Here is a 13894-nt window from a genome sequence, read left to right as displayed (position 1 = left end):
TCTGCTCAATTGTGCTCTTTCTTGCAAGAAAATGACATCTATGAAAAGTTTCAGTCAGGATTCAGGCCGCATCATAGCACAGAAACTGCGCTCGTTAAAATTACAAATGATTTACTTCTAGCTTCTGACCAAGGCTATATCTCAATACTAGTTTTACTTGATCTTAGCGCTGCGTTCGATACTATAGATCATACAATACTCTTAGATCGACTACAAAATTATACTGGTGTTCAAGGACAAGCATTAAACTGGTTTAGATCGTACTTATCAGACCGCTACCATTTTGTCTGTTTAAATGGGGAAAAATCGAAGATAACGTCAGTAAACTATGGAGTGCCGCAAGGATCTGTGTTAGGCCCTCTGCTATTCTCAATATATATGCTGCCACTTGGTAACATTATAAGAAAACATGGAATTAATTTCCACTGTTATGCTGATGACACTCAGTTATATATTTCATCACGACCAGATGAAAACAATAAATTATCTAAATTGACAGAGTGTGTTAAAGATATAAAATACTGGATGACATGTAATTTTCTGCTATTAAATTCAGATAAAACGGAGGTATTACTTATTGGTAAAAAAAAAACTGCCCACAAAACCTCTTACAATACAACTTTACTTTAGAAGGATGTCCTGTTACTTTATCCTCTACAGTAAAAGACCTGGGTGTTATATTAGACCGCAACTTGTCTTTCGAAAATCATATTTCATATGTTACAAGAACAGCCTTTTTCCACCTTAGAAACATTGCTAAGCTACGTAACATGCTATCTGTTTCTGATGCAGAAAAGTTAGTTCATGCATTCATGACCTCGAGACTAGATTACTGTAATGCTTTATTAGCTGGTTGTCCTGCATCCTCAATAAACAAGCTACAGTTAGTCCAAAATGCAGCTGCTAGAGTTCTTACTAGGTCAAAGAAATATGATCATATAACACCTATTCTATCATCTCTACATTGGTTACCTATAAAGTTCCGTATCAATTACAAAGTATTACTAATGACCTATAAAGCCCTAAATGGTTTAGCTCCTGGGTATTTAACGGAACTTCTATCGCCCTACAATCCATCGCGCTCTTTAAAGGAACACTTCGACTTTTTGGGACTTTAGTTTATTCACCGTATCCCCCAGAGTGAGATCAGTCCATACATACCTTTTTCATCTCCGTGCGTGCTTTAAGTCTGTTTGACGCACCCACCGCTAGCCTAGCTTAGCACAAAGACTGGATGTAAATGGCTACAGCTAGCATACTAATCCCAATAAGTGACAAAATAATGCCAACATTTTCCTATTTACATGTTGTGATTTGTATAGTCACAGTGTGTACAAATAACAAGGTCATATGAGACACAGACATTTTTTAAACGTTTAAATACTGGGAACTTTTTTCTCAGAAGGTGAAGCACTGCTACTTGGGCGGAGTGATGAGCGCAGCACCCGAGAAGCGCCGTTCCGTCAACAAAACCAACGTGACTAGCTAGTAGCGAACGTGATTCGTGATCATGGCTGACTTTGATGAATTGTCAGAGGATTTTTATTTGGTATCAAACCAAGATCCAGAACCATATCGTTTTGAGCCAGAATACACAGACGAGGAGTTACAAACTTTGGAAGCTGATAGACAATGCCGAACAGACTGAGGTCGAGGGGAGAATCAGAACAGGAGTAGCCTACTATTTCACAAACAAGGTCACTGTTTCTCAAAAATGAAAACTGCCCATACCACCCTCCAATTCATTATAAGTTGAAGGCTTCAGTCCTGAAAGTTACCTTTAGCGCCGCTTATTTGTTACTGGGGCGATAGAGCGCGTTTGTGACAACACAATACTAACATTACAGGGGATACATGGAGCCCGGGAACAACTGTAATATATAGTGAGCACCCTATTCATGTTATAGTGTCACGAAGGTTACATTACATCTAACGTTAGCTAATGGCACTGTAACAGTAGGCTAGTCATCTAAAAACATAACGGAACACTTACCGCAGCCGCAGGTGATCCACTTTGTCCTGTCTTTACTATCGATGGGATGGCCGTAACGTTATCCTTCAGCACATGTTTCATGCTCCGTGTGGCAAATAAAATTTTTTCAAAATAGTCGTCCTCAGTGAAATGTTCTGAGCAAACGCGATAGTCCTTGATGACGTGTTATTGGATCTATATCCAGAGCAAGTATCCATTGATTCATCAGGTCAGCGTTTTTGGTTGGAATTCCCCTGTTTATTGTCGCAGCTCTTTACAATACAGCGAACACCCATGATTGTAAACTTTGCATTTACTATCTAGTAATTGCTGACTCTATTACTCCAACTCTGAGCGAACTCTCTGCTCCTCACCACGGCGCTTCTCGGGTGCTGCGCTAATCACTCCGCCCAAGTAGCAGTGCTTCGCCTTCTGAGAAAATAGTTCCCAGTATTTAAACGTTAAAAAAAATTCTGTGTCTCATATGACCTTGTTATTTGTACACACTGTGACTATACAAATCACAACATGTAAATAGGAAAATGCTGCCGTTATTTTGTCACTTATTGGGATTAGTATGCTAGCTGTAGCCATTTACATCCAGTCTTTGTGCTAAGCTAGGCTAGCGGTGGGTGCGTCAAACAGACTTAAAGCACGCACGGAGATGAAAAAGATATGTATGGACTAATCTAACTCTGAGGGATACGGTGAATAAGCTAAAGTCCCAAAAAGTCGAAGTGTTCCTTTAAGATCACTAAATTCGAGGCTTCTGGTCATTCCTAGGATATGTAAGTAAAGGTGTCATTTTGACCCCAAACTTTTAAAGAGCGATTGCATAAGGAAAATATACATTTTTTAAATGGAAAACTATATATCATTTTTTTTATTTACTTCTCAACTATACATTTATGCTGTGTTTTTGTGGAAATTTTGAAGTTTTTTACCTATTTACTGCACAATTACATAACTAGGCCATAAATTGGCTCATGAAAAAAGATTTTTTAAAGAAAAAATCACTTAAATGATGATCTTAATTAAATTAAAAGTTGTATGGGTGTGTGGGGGTGTGGGTGGGGGCAAGCTTGTTCCATGTTGCATATGTGACATTTTTCAGATTTATGCCAGTTTAGTTGATTTTATTTGCCAATTTCTATAAAAATGCTCTCTGTTGCAGTGACATACGTGTGTGTTTGTGTGTGTTTGTGTGTGTGTGTATGAGATAAAAAGTTCGTTCCACTTTGGGTTTATGCTCTAGGACCAGACCTTTATTTAAATGTAATTTTTTTTAGATTTATGCCAGTTATGTTTATTTTATTTGCCAATTTCTGTAAAAATGCTCTCTGTTGCAGTCACATACATGTGTGTGTTTGTGTGTGTGTGTGAGTGTGTGTGTATGAGATAGAAAGTTCGTTCTACTTTTTATTTATGCTCTAGGACCAGACCTTGGTTTATTTGTAAAAAATTTCAGATTTATAATGGATTTACTTTTATTTTTTTGACAAACAAAATTTTAAAAAGTCATTTTTTTCATTTTCCCATTCATTTTCAATGTGGGGTCATTTTGACCCCAAACAGCTTAAATGGTACTTTTTTTTTTACACACCTTTAGAACAACCAAATCAAGCCCAGTTTTTTTGTGCATGTTTAGATAGATTATTTAGGAAAAGTCACAGAGTTTCATGTCCCTGAGATGAAGGTAACACTTTTAAAAAATGAAGGAAAAGTCCATTGGGGTCATTTTGACCCCAAACAGCGATTAAGGGCTAGGTTAACCATGTTCATTTGGTTGACCATGTCCCCCATTCACGTTAAAAACGACCAGTGTAAGCTTAGTGCTATGTTACTACTATGTTTTCACTAACTGCAATCAGTGGTGTAGTATAGTTTGTTTTTCCAGGTATGCTGAACATCCCATGTGAAAGGTGAAACACATAAGATAGGTATAGAAGTGTATGTAAATCTGCTAAGTCTAAGTAGGTATTAGGGATGCAACAATACAGTTAGCCCACGGTTCAATACACACCTCGGTTTTTTAACCACGGTTTTCGGTTCGGTTCGGTTCTGATGGCTTGACACATAAGAGTGTTTTTTTGCTATTCTGTGCTTAGGCAATAGGAACAGTAAGAAAAATAAAAATAAAATAAAAACGATTTATTGCAATACTCCTTTATTTTACTTAAAAGCTAAGCAAAGTCCACTAGTTCCTATAGTGTATTGTATAATATACAATTAACACTGACATCTCACAGCTGCTGGTAGCCCATTTTGAAAATAAACATAGGCCTAGCCTACATGTTAGTAAACATAAAGGGGGTCAGTCTAGGACAACTCGAGGTATCACACTGGACGCGCACTTTCTCAGTTTATGGCCAGCAATATTGTTATGTTTAAGGACATTATGAAATTAAGATAATGCCTGTACTATGTTATGATTGTACTGTACAATTTAAATACAATCGTTGCTAAGTCTGCAGTCTCAGCACTTTACCTCAGAGCATAATGAATTGACAATATCACCTGAAAATCCGATAACATCAGCCATTTTCATTCTAGCAGCTGATTCCTGTGAGTGAATGTAAAACTAAATGTATATTGCAGCACAGGGTGAAGTCAGTATATACATTAACGACGATTTGAGACAAATACATTTACATTTAATGTAAAACTATGTAGATGGCGCTCTGTGGCGCGGCAGGATTTTGAACACGGTCCCGAGCCGTTGCTGGGCGCCGCGGACAGACGCCGAAGGGCGCCGATGGTGTGTGTAGCCCCAGCCAACACAGCCATGTGGGGCCCAAATGGGTTTGACCTGGGCTATCTAACTGGGACCCAGTCAGTTTTGTCCTCGGTTTCCATGTAGGCCCCACATGGGTTTGCCCAGATGAAATGAACACTGCTTAGTGTGCACAGTACAGGCTGTTTAATGTAACACTGAATCAGTGTTGGAGGTAATGAGATAATTAAGTGATTGAATAATGATTGTGCATTAATGATGAACACCTGCTGTTAACAAGCATAATCACTGAAGGAAAGAAAAACACAAGAACTACTTCCAGCCACTGCCTTGGATGAAATCAACTGAAGATAAAATACATTAAATCTCTCAAGATCTGATTAAACAACTCCACAAACAGCATTACCAGCTTCACTTATTACTAACCAGACTGACTTTATTTATGTCAGACGTCTTCAGAAATTCTTATTGAGAATTAACAGAGGTTTAGATGTTGATTACTTATTTGAAAGTAATAGTTTGATTTGATGTTACCATTGTGGCGATCAGTGTGTGCTTTAGTCAGGCTCTTGACTTTTTAACATTAGTTTTTCTCTGGCAGCTGTGTCTGTTTGTTATGGCAAGAACAGCAAGAGAAAATGTAATCAGATGCTGTAAGCCGATTGATGATAAGAATATAGGCATTGTTATGTAGTGGTTTAACTCACTGATATTTTGTGTAAGGTTTGTACAGGTAGTATGTCATTCATTTTGTTTTATTGTTGTGATTCTACAGCAAGAGATCCAGCACAGTTTATTCAGAACATCAAATTATTTTTAAAACCCCATTTACACATGTTGGACTACTGAAAGTTGTATTCGCAAACAGACATCAAGAATCAGCATATGAATCTCAACAATGGTGACATGCTTCATGGTGCAATGCATTCTGGGTGCATCATACGAAACTTATCCATAGCTCCCAGAATGCATTGCACCATGAAGCATGTCACCATTGTTGAGATTCATATGCTGATTCTTGATGTCTGTGTGTGAGCAAGATTAGGAGGAGCCTAAAATATGTAAGTGGTGTTAAAAATCATTTGACGTTCTGATTAAATTCTATTATTCTCTTGCTGTAGAATCACAACAATAAAACAAAATGAATATCATACTACCCGTATGAACCTCACACATAATCAATGAGCTAAGCCACTACATGATGATTATATTCTTATCATCAATCAGCTTACAGCATCTGATTACATTTTCTCTTGCTGTTCTCACCATAACAAACAGACACAGCTGCCAGAGAAAAACTAATGTTAAAAAGTCAAGAGCCTGACTAAAGCACACACTGATCGCCACAATGGTAACATCAAATCAAACTATTACTTTCAAATAAGTAATCAACATCTAAACCTCTGTTAATTCTCAATAAGAATTTCTGAAGACGTCTGACATAAATAAAGTCAGTCTGCTTAGTAATAAGTGAAGCTGGTAATGCTGTTTGTGGAGTTGTTTAATCAGATCTTGAGAGATTTAATGTATTTTATCTTCAGTTGATTTCATCCAAGGCAGTGGCTGGAAGTAGTTCTTGTGTTTCTCTTTCCTTCAGTGATTATGCTTGTTAACAGCAGGTGTTCATCATTAATGCACTATCATTATTCAATCACTTAATTATCTCATTACCTCCAACACTGATTCAGTGTTACATTTAACAGCCTGTACTGTGCACACTAAGCAGTGTTCATTTCATCTGGGCAAACCCATGTGGGGCCTACATGGAAACCGAGGACAAAACTGGCTGGGTCCCAGTTAGATAGCCCAGGTCAAACCCATTTGGGCCCCACATGGCTGTGTTGGCTGGGGCGCTACGTACACTCATAGAGAATAATGTGTTCGAATTTAAAATACGTGGCGCTGCGCGTCCGGTGTGCAACCCCTTTAAATTGACCATTTCAAATAAACATATTTGTGCCTTCAGACAGTGATATTGCTGGGTGATGGCGCCGCAGATGTGCAGTCATGTTGGAAGTGTTTCCGTTTGAGTAGGCTACACGTGTAAAACAATGCTTGCACATAGTTATTTTTATTGTTTACCGTTTTTTCTTCCTCGGCACTATACTCAACGGCAAAACCGAAATGTCCCCACACCACGGATTTGAAAGACGCCGGCGCTTCCTCGTACTGTAGCCTCACTTCACCGCCGCTCGCCATGTTAAAGTGTGGAATGATGGTTAAGCGCCCCCTAAATTTAGAGCATAGTGATTGAATATTTACTCGCGGGGAATTTCCTTATCAGCTCGTAGACTTACAGGCACACACAAACAGTCAATTCGGAGAGAAATAAAACGCACATAAATTATTTAAACGTAAAACCGAAAATCGCAATTCACAAGCGCGTATAGAGCTCGGGCGTAGACGTTATGGAATGATGCATTGTGGGTGACGGCGGCCATTTTAGAGGCAACGCAGAAGCGTTCGGAATAAAGTAATAGCGTAGTCGACCGGTCTCCACCGGCACCGAGAAAGAAAGAGAAAAAGTTATGGGCCGTGACAAAAAAAGTTGCCTATACCGTATACTGACCAACTTAATAGGTATCTCACTATAGGCGAATCGAACCCTATGAATAAAGTCTGGAGTAGGCTAATACCAAGCCTCAGTTTCCCTGATATTTTCCTACCTGGTCTGTGGAGTGAGCGCTTACACCCGATCCAGAGCCGGATTTACAATTTCCTGTGCCCTCGGCAAACATTCACACACATTTTAATTGTTTAATAAACAAATGGGTTTTTTTTTTTGTCACAGTCAGCTGCAAAGATGAGGTTGACGATGCTGATTGGCGATCCTCGCTGTAAGTGAACGCGCCAGAGAGAAATGCAAATTGCATACGGATTAACTTACATAAGCAGAGCGCTGTCTGTTTTCTTTCGTTTTGAATTGTTTGTTTAAAAGTAGACACTTTTAGAAAAGTAGAAACTTGTCACTGGAGGCTCACTTGCAGTTCACAAATGGATGAGTGCAAGATCTGCAGATCTACAAAGTAAACGCGGAGAAAACAATCGTTCGCACCGTGAACCAAGCATCAGTGGTGACACACACACACACACACACTTGTCAGATTCTGTGAGCTACGAAGCTTATGCGGGTTTGTTACACTTCAGGAGAAATTTATCATACGTGCAATAATCCACTGTTTTCGTCTGGTTGACGACCAGCGGCGACCCAAGCCATTCGACGAAAATAGGGAAAACTAATATGATTTATGAGGCGTTTGCCCTGTCGATCATGAGATCGATTACAGCAGTTCACAATACAGCAATACTGAACCATTTTCCAAAAAATAACCTAAATTAATGACCAAATGAACAACGTTACCTACTGCCTACTATACGCTACTATACAGTACATCTACTTCCGTACCGTGATTCCCACAATGCATTGCGGCGTGACGCAACGATCCCGAGCTCTATTGAACCGTGGATGTGGTACCGAACGGTTCAATATTATATTGAGAATTGTGGCATCCCTAGTAGGTATACTGCAATCTTGGTACTTTTTAAGTGGGGATTCTGTGTACCTGCAAATCAAATAGACGTGCTCCACTGACCACATAAAAAGAAAAAGATTATTAATCCCTTTGCTAACAGTGTTTACAAGAAAAAAAGTTACGTTTTTACTAGCTATTTTAACTAACAGTGTACAAAATAAATAGTAGCTTACTTGAGTGGTCCATATACATATATGACAAATCAGTTATGCTACTCTTTTTTTTTATATATATTTTTTAACATCTTGTTACAGGTGGGGCTGAAGGACTCAATCCCTGTTGAGCTGGCCCATCACAGCTGTTCATGTGTAGCTGGATCAGTGCTCTGTAACCATTGTGTAGCTCTACTTTTCCAGTCTGCACATTATTCTCAGCTAGACACTCCAGTTGTTCCACCAGTGCTGAGCTGTACGGAGAGTGAACAACAGTGGCACAAGCCAAGAGCCCTGGCAAGTCTTGGAATAATGTAACAATAATTCCAATACTACATCTACACACACACATCACATACGCTCATCGCTGTTTATGGCCTATATTCACAGGGTGTTAAACCAGGTCCTGTCGAGAAGATCTGTGATGTCTGCCAAACCAAAGCAGAGGACCATGGCTGAGGGAGTAAGGTGAGAATTTGGCTAGTAGTTAGTAATCTATTAATTAATTTGTTAGACCTACTTTTCTCAATCAAATCAAGAAAACTGTAGTTTTGTTACTTGTAGTTATGAAGTGATGTATCTTACTGGTGTTTCTCAATTTGTTTCAAATAGGTCCACACTGTACAAAGCCATCAGTGGACAGTTGCTGGACCTGTCCATTCTCAGAGTGTCAGAGATCTACAAAGAGTTCACCCGTTTCTGCACCAACCATTTGTACAATGGGTATCACCTGTGAGGTGCCACTAGTGGACTCTGCACTCGGTTTGGTACAAGCAGGCAGTCCCCTGTCATACCAACAATCCAAGGCAAGAAGTCGCCCTTTTCCTCACCATGACGCTCCACCACGCCCAGATTTGCCATTGGCTGGCTGCAGACTGGAGACATCATGCAGTATGTTCGTTTTCACTGAGCATCAATAGCTGCACTTCAAGTCACTTGAGGTTACCTGGGAGATGGCTAACAAAATAGAGGATGCAACTAGGAGTCAAAGTACATCAGCAGACTGGCATAGACTGAGAAAACCCAGACTCACTTCCTCACATTTTGGGGAAATATGCCATGCTAAACCATGCACCTTAGATAAGATGGCAGACAGGCTGCTCAAAGGGGTCCGTCAGACAGCAGCAATGAAGAGGGGTCTCGAAATGGAAGCTGATGCCATCAAAGAGTACTGCAAGCTCAAGAGGGTGAACTACTACCCTTGTGGCTTCATTATACACCCTGACACTCCATGGCTAGGTACATCCCCAGATGGGGTTGTCTTTGACCCAACAGAAAGTACTGAATTCGGCCTTGTGGAAATAAAATGTCCAAACGTTAAGAGCTATGTGGATTATCCACATCTGATAATGAAAGACGGCAACCTGGAATTGAAGCAGGGTCATGGCTACTACTGGCAGGTGCAGGGTCAGCTGCTCCTAACAGGGATGGAGTGGTGCGATTTTTTGTGGTGTTTGCGGAGGAAGACACCCTGATTCAAAGAATATACCGGGACAGTGGTGTGATGCAAAAAATAAGAGAGAGAGCAGACTTCTTTTTTTTCTACATACCTACATAAATATCTGCTGTAATAAATTGAATTATCAGTAAAAACTTCTATGAACTGTCTTGTTCTTGTTGATATCTCATTATAGTGTGAGGCCTTCAAGTGGGTTGTTTTAAATTTAAGTTAATTTAAATTTGTCAAGTTACTAATCAGAAGATATGTGCTAAACAGAGTTGTAACACTTTTAGGATTGACCACTTGAATTAAAGTGTACACAGCAAAGGTGAACCCATACCAGTGTATTGCTAGATGTTAAACTAATAGTCAATGATTCAGGCACACTTGAGAGGAAATTAAACAACACAAAGGGAAACCAAGTTAATATAGATTTCAAATAAATCATTTATTAATTAAAAAAGTCAGTAAATGTAAGCCTAAACGAAATTGTGGTGTGAATCAGTATATTGTTTGTAAAAAAAAAAAAGGAAAATGAGGAAGAGGAGCAGCCAGCCATGAAGCAAACAGTCAGATTTCTACCTGGCTCTTATGTTCTCTCCAGTCTTTGACCAGAGGTCCATTTTGGTAGTTGCACAAGATACAAGCTACAGTGAAAAGTTGGCTAATGCTCCCTGAAATAGACAAAGGGATTACAGTGTCAAAAAGTTTGTTCTCCTTAACCCGCCTGATTAGCCTTTCAACATGAACTCGCAGCCGCGCGATTGACTGGTTCTCCAGGACGTCCTGTGCTGCCATTTGTTCCTTGTTGGAGCGGAAGGCAGGCCTGTGAAGTTTTCCTGGCACAAGGTTGTCCACCCTAAAGCCCTTGTCCACCATCACAGCCATGTCAGGGGACAGGAGAGGTATGATGCCCGACAATCTGAAGAGCTCACGGTCACTGATAGAGCCCCCATAGAGTGCAGAAACAAATGTCAGAGGACCATGTGGTGCCATGCCAATCATGGCCTTGAAGGTACAGTGTGATTTGTAGTGCGAGTACACCTCACTCTGTAGCACAAGTGAGGATGGAGTTTGACACCGCAGTTCTGTGCAGTCAACAATGACCTGAGTGTCTGCATATTCCTTGAACTCAGGAGGTAGGTTGGCTGTGATTTCTTCAGGTGTCATCCAGATACACACAGCTCCCAGTACACAGTAAAGAAAGTTGGCCCAGGTTGTGATGATCCTGTCGGCTGTTGTCCGATGGATGTTAAATCGGTGGCCAAGCTCTCTCTGTGTGCATCCGGTTGATAGATAATTTAGAAAAAGAAATAACTCATCTATGGGCAGCAACTTAGTTGATCTGTTCGATGTTGTCTTCTCTGCCACAGAGGCCGGTGCTTCTCTTGCCACACTTGTCACACGGATCGTCCTTGATGTTGCTGGTTCGATGAGCCTCCAGAATGCCATCAGGTGGTCATAAGAATGGAAGCTTTTAAACAAAATACACAAAAGTAACATTGTTGTTAGTCACGGTAGTCTAATTTAGTTACACATGATCAATTATCTTAATTTTTAACTTAACTTTAACTTACTACATTTGGTTTACATGAAGAAAAGGCCTTAAAAACAACAAACAGATTTTTTTTTTTTTTACATTTAAACCAAACCAACACTGCTTAACACAAATGTGTCTGAAATAAGGTCTCAAAATTTATTTATTAAATACATATATTTCAACTAGCATGCATGTAGATAAATGATTCTTAATCATTATACTTTACACAGGATGTGCTAACCATCCTCAGTCATGCTTTTATAAATGGTGCTAGCCAGATATAATTTATGGAGTATGCTAAAATTTATATAGAAATAAAGCTTGCATAATCTGTGACTGAATTAATTTTCATGTCAATAAATAAACAAATGAAAAAAAAAACAAAAAAAAAAATTAATTGTGCGGAGAAAAACTTAGAACTCATGGTAGTCTAATTTAGTTACACATGATCAGTTATCATAAATTACATTACTTTTACTTTTGATATTTGATGTACACTTCAATTTGTGAAGTTTTGTATACACAAAATACTCTACCTCTTTTAAGGTGGACTTTTAGTGGAGCAACATTTTACATGTGTAGTGGCCCATCTTTACTTTCACTAAAGTACATGACTTGCGTGATTTTTTGTCCATCGCTGTTAATATGGTTCAAGACATCAGCTTCCTGCAATTTAAAACACCTTAATTATGACTTACCTGGCATAAAATCAGTCCAAAACAACTCCGCAGCTGGAGATCCTGAATTTGTAGTTCGAGCTCCTTTACTTTCAGGCGAAGTGTATCGTTTTCCTCAGCGAACTGATCTGCGACCATTGCTGTTGTAGGAGTAATACAGTAATCGTGATCTGGTGCCAGGGTAGCCACCTCCATCTCTTCTTCTGAGTCGATGTCATGGACAGGAGGAGGGCTATCCGCTCTGGGTCTCCGCTCCCACACGCTCGCCCTCGTTGCCGGTATTTGAAAATTATTCCAAGAAAAAAGAGCAGGAATGGCCCCTTTCTTCAACCTTCTCAATTTCCCCGGGTTGTTAACAAAATCGTCCTTTTGGAAATGCCTGCTGCAAACACGACTCGTCTTGCTTGGGGTGAAGTCGTCCCGCCGTACTCTTACCATCCATTCGGCTCTCACCGACACATCCACTAGAAAGCTATGAAAGCTTATAGTACGGTTGTACCTGGACGAATTCGCACAAAGGGGAACACAACAGTGGAGTGCGGCCTTTTTCACGCGTTAATACACCAACCGCCTCTCTTTTACCTGAAATCCGCTCATATTGAAACTTTGTCTACTCAAAACTAGCGACTCCACAATCTCCACAACAACACGACCTACCGGAAGTTGTCGACCGCACACTCAATACACGGAAGTTAACCGGAAATGATATTGTGCACGACAGCAAAAGATCACACCGGTTTGATTTTACGTGTGAAATTCAGTGTTTCTTCTGCGTATTACTAGACGGAGCCTGCGTACCACACTTCGAGAACCACTGCTATAGAAGATCCTGCAGTGCTGTGATACTCAGATTTTATGAAGTCATTATACAGAAAATGTTTTGACAGGATCATATAGACTCACTCAGACATCAATAATCAGCGTATGAATCGCAACAATGGTGACAATGAAAAAAATTCTGAACTACTATAAAGTCACAAAAAAGCTTTGTTGGCTGTCACCATCGTTGAGATTCATATGTTGATTCTTGATGTCTCTATACAGTATAGAATTATACTGAAAAAAGTATAAAAAGTATACATTTTTAATTATATAGAAAAAAATTATAAAAGCACGTTCATGTTCATCTACTGAAGTGGTATTCTGGAACTGTGAATAAACTGAATAAAACAGCAAAATAACAACAAGAACAATAACAATAACATCTTCATTAAACAAAAAAGAGATTACCTTAGATAAAGTTTGATGTAGTAGGCTACCAGAAAAAAGTCTGGACCCATTACTATTTTTAATGTTTTTGAAAGAAGTTTATTATTATGCTCTACAAGCCTGCATTTATTTTATCAAAAATACAGAAAAAAAAAAAAACAGGAATATTCAGCGAGGATGTGTTAAATATATAAAAGTGATAGTGAAGACTTTTTTAAAACAACTTTTTAATAATCAAAAAATCCTGAAAAAAAGTATCACATGTTATAAAATAAATATTAAGCACCATTTCTAACATTTGATAATAAATCAGAATATTATAAAGTTTGTGACACTAAATTCAGCTTTGCATCACAGAAATATATTTTAAAGTATAGTAAAATAGGAAACCATTATTTTAAATTGTAATAATATTTCACTATATTATTTTTCTGTATTTTTGATCAAATAAATCCAGGCTTGATGAGCATAAGAGACTTCTTTCAAAAACATTAAAAATAGTAATTTGTCCAAACTTATGTACTGTGTAAGTAAAAATATACTAAATTTAAAATTAAATGTTGTATAAATAAAAAGGTTAGGAATCATATTTGTTTCAAGTGTTTTTTATTGGGGGTGGGGGGCCTCCAACATGAA

This window comes from Rutilus rutilus (assembly GCF_951802725.1).
Source record: "Rutilus rutilus genome assembly, chromosome: 1".
Classification (NCBI taxonomy): domain Eukaryota; kingdom Metazoa; phylum Chordata; class Actinopteri; order Cypriniformes; family Leuciscidae; genus Rutilus; species Rutilus rutilus.
The sequence above is the reverse complement of the archived record's forward strand: the minus strand, read 5'-3'. Positions refer to the sequence as shown.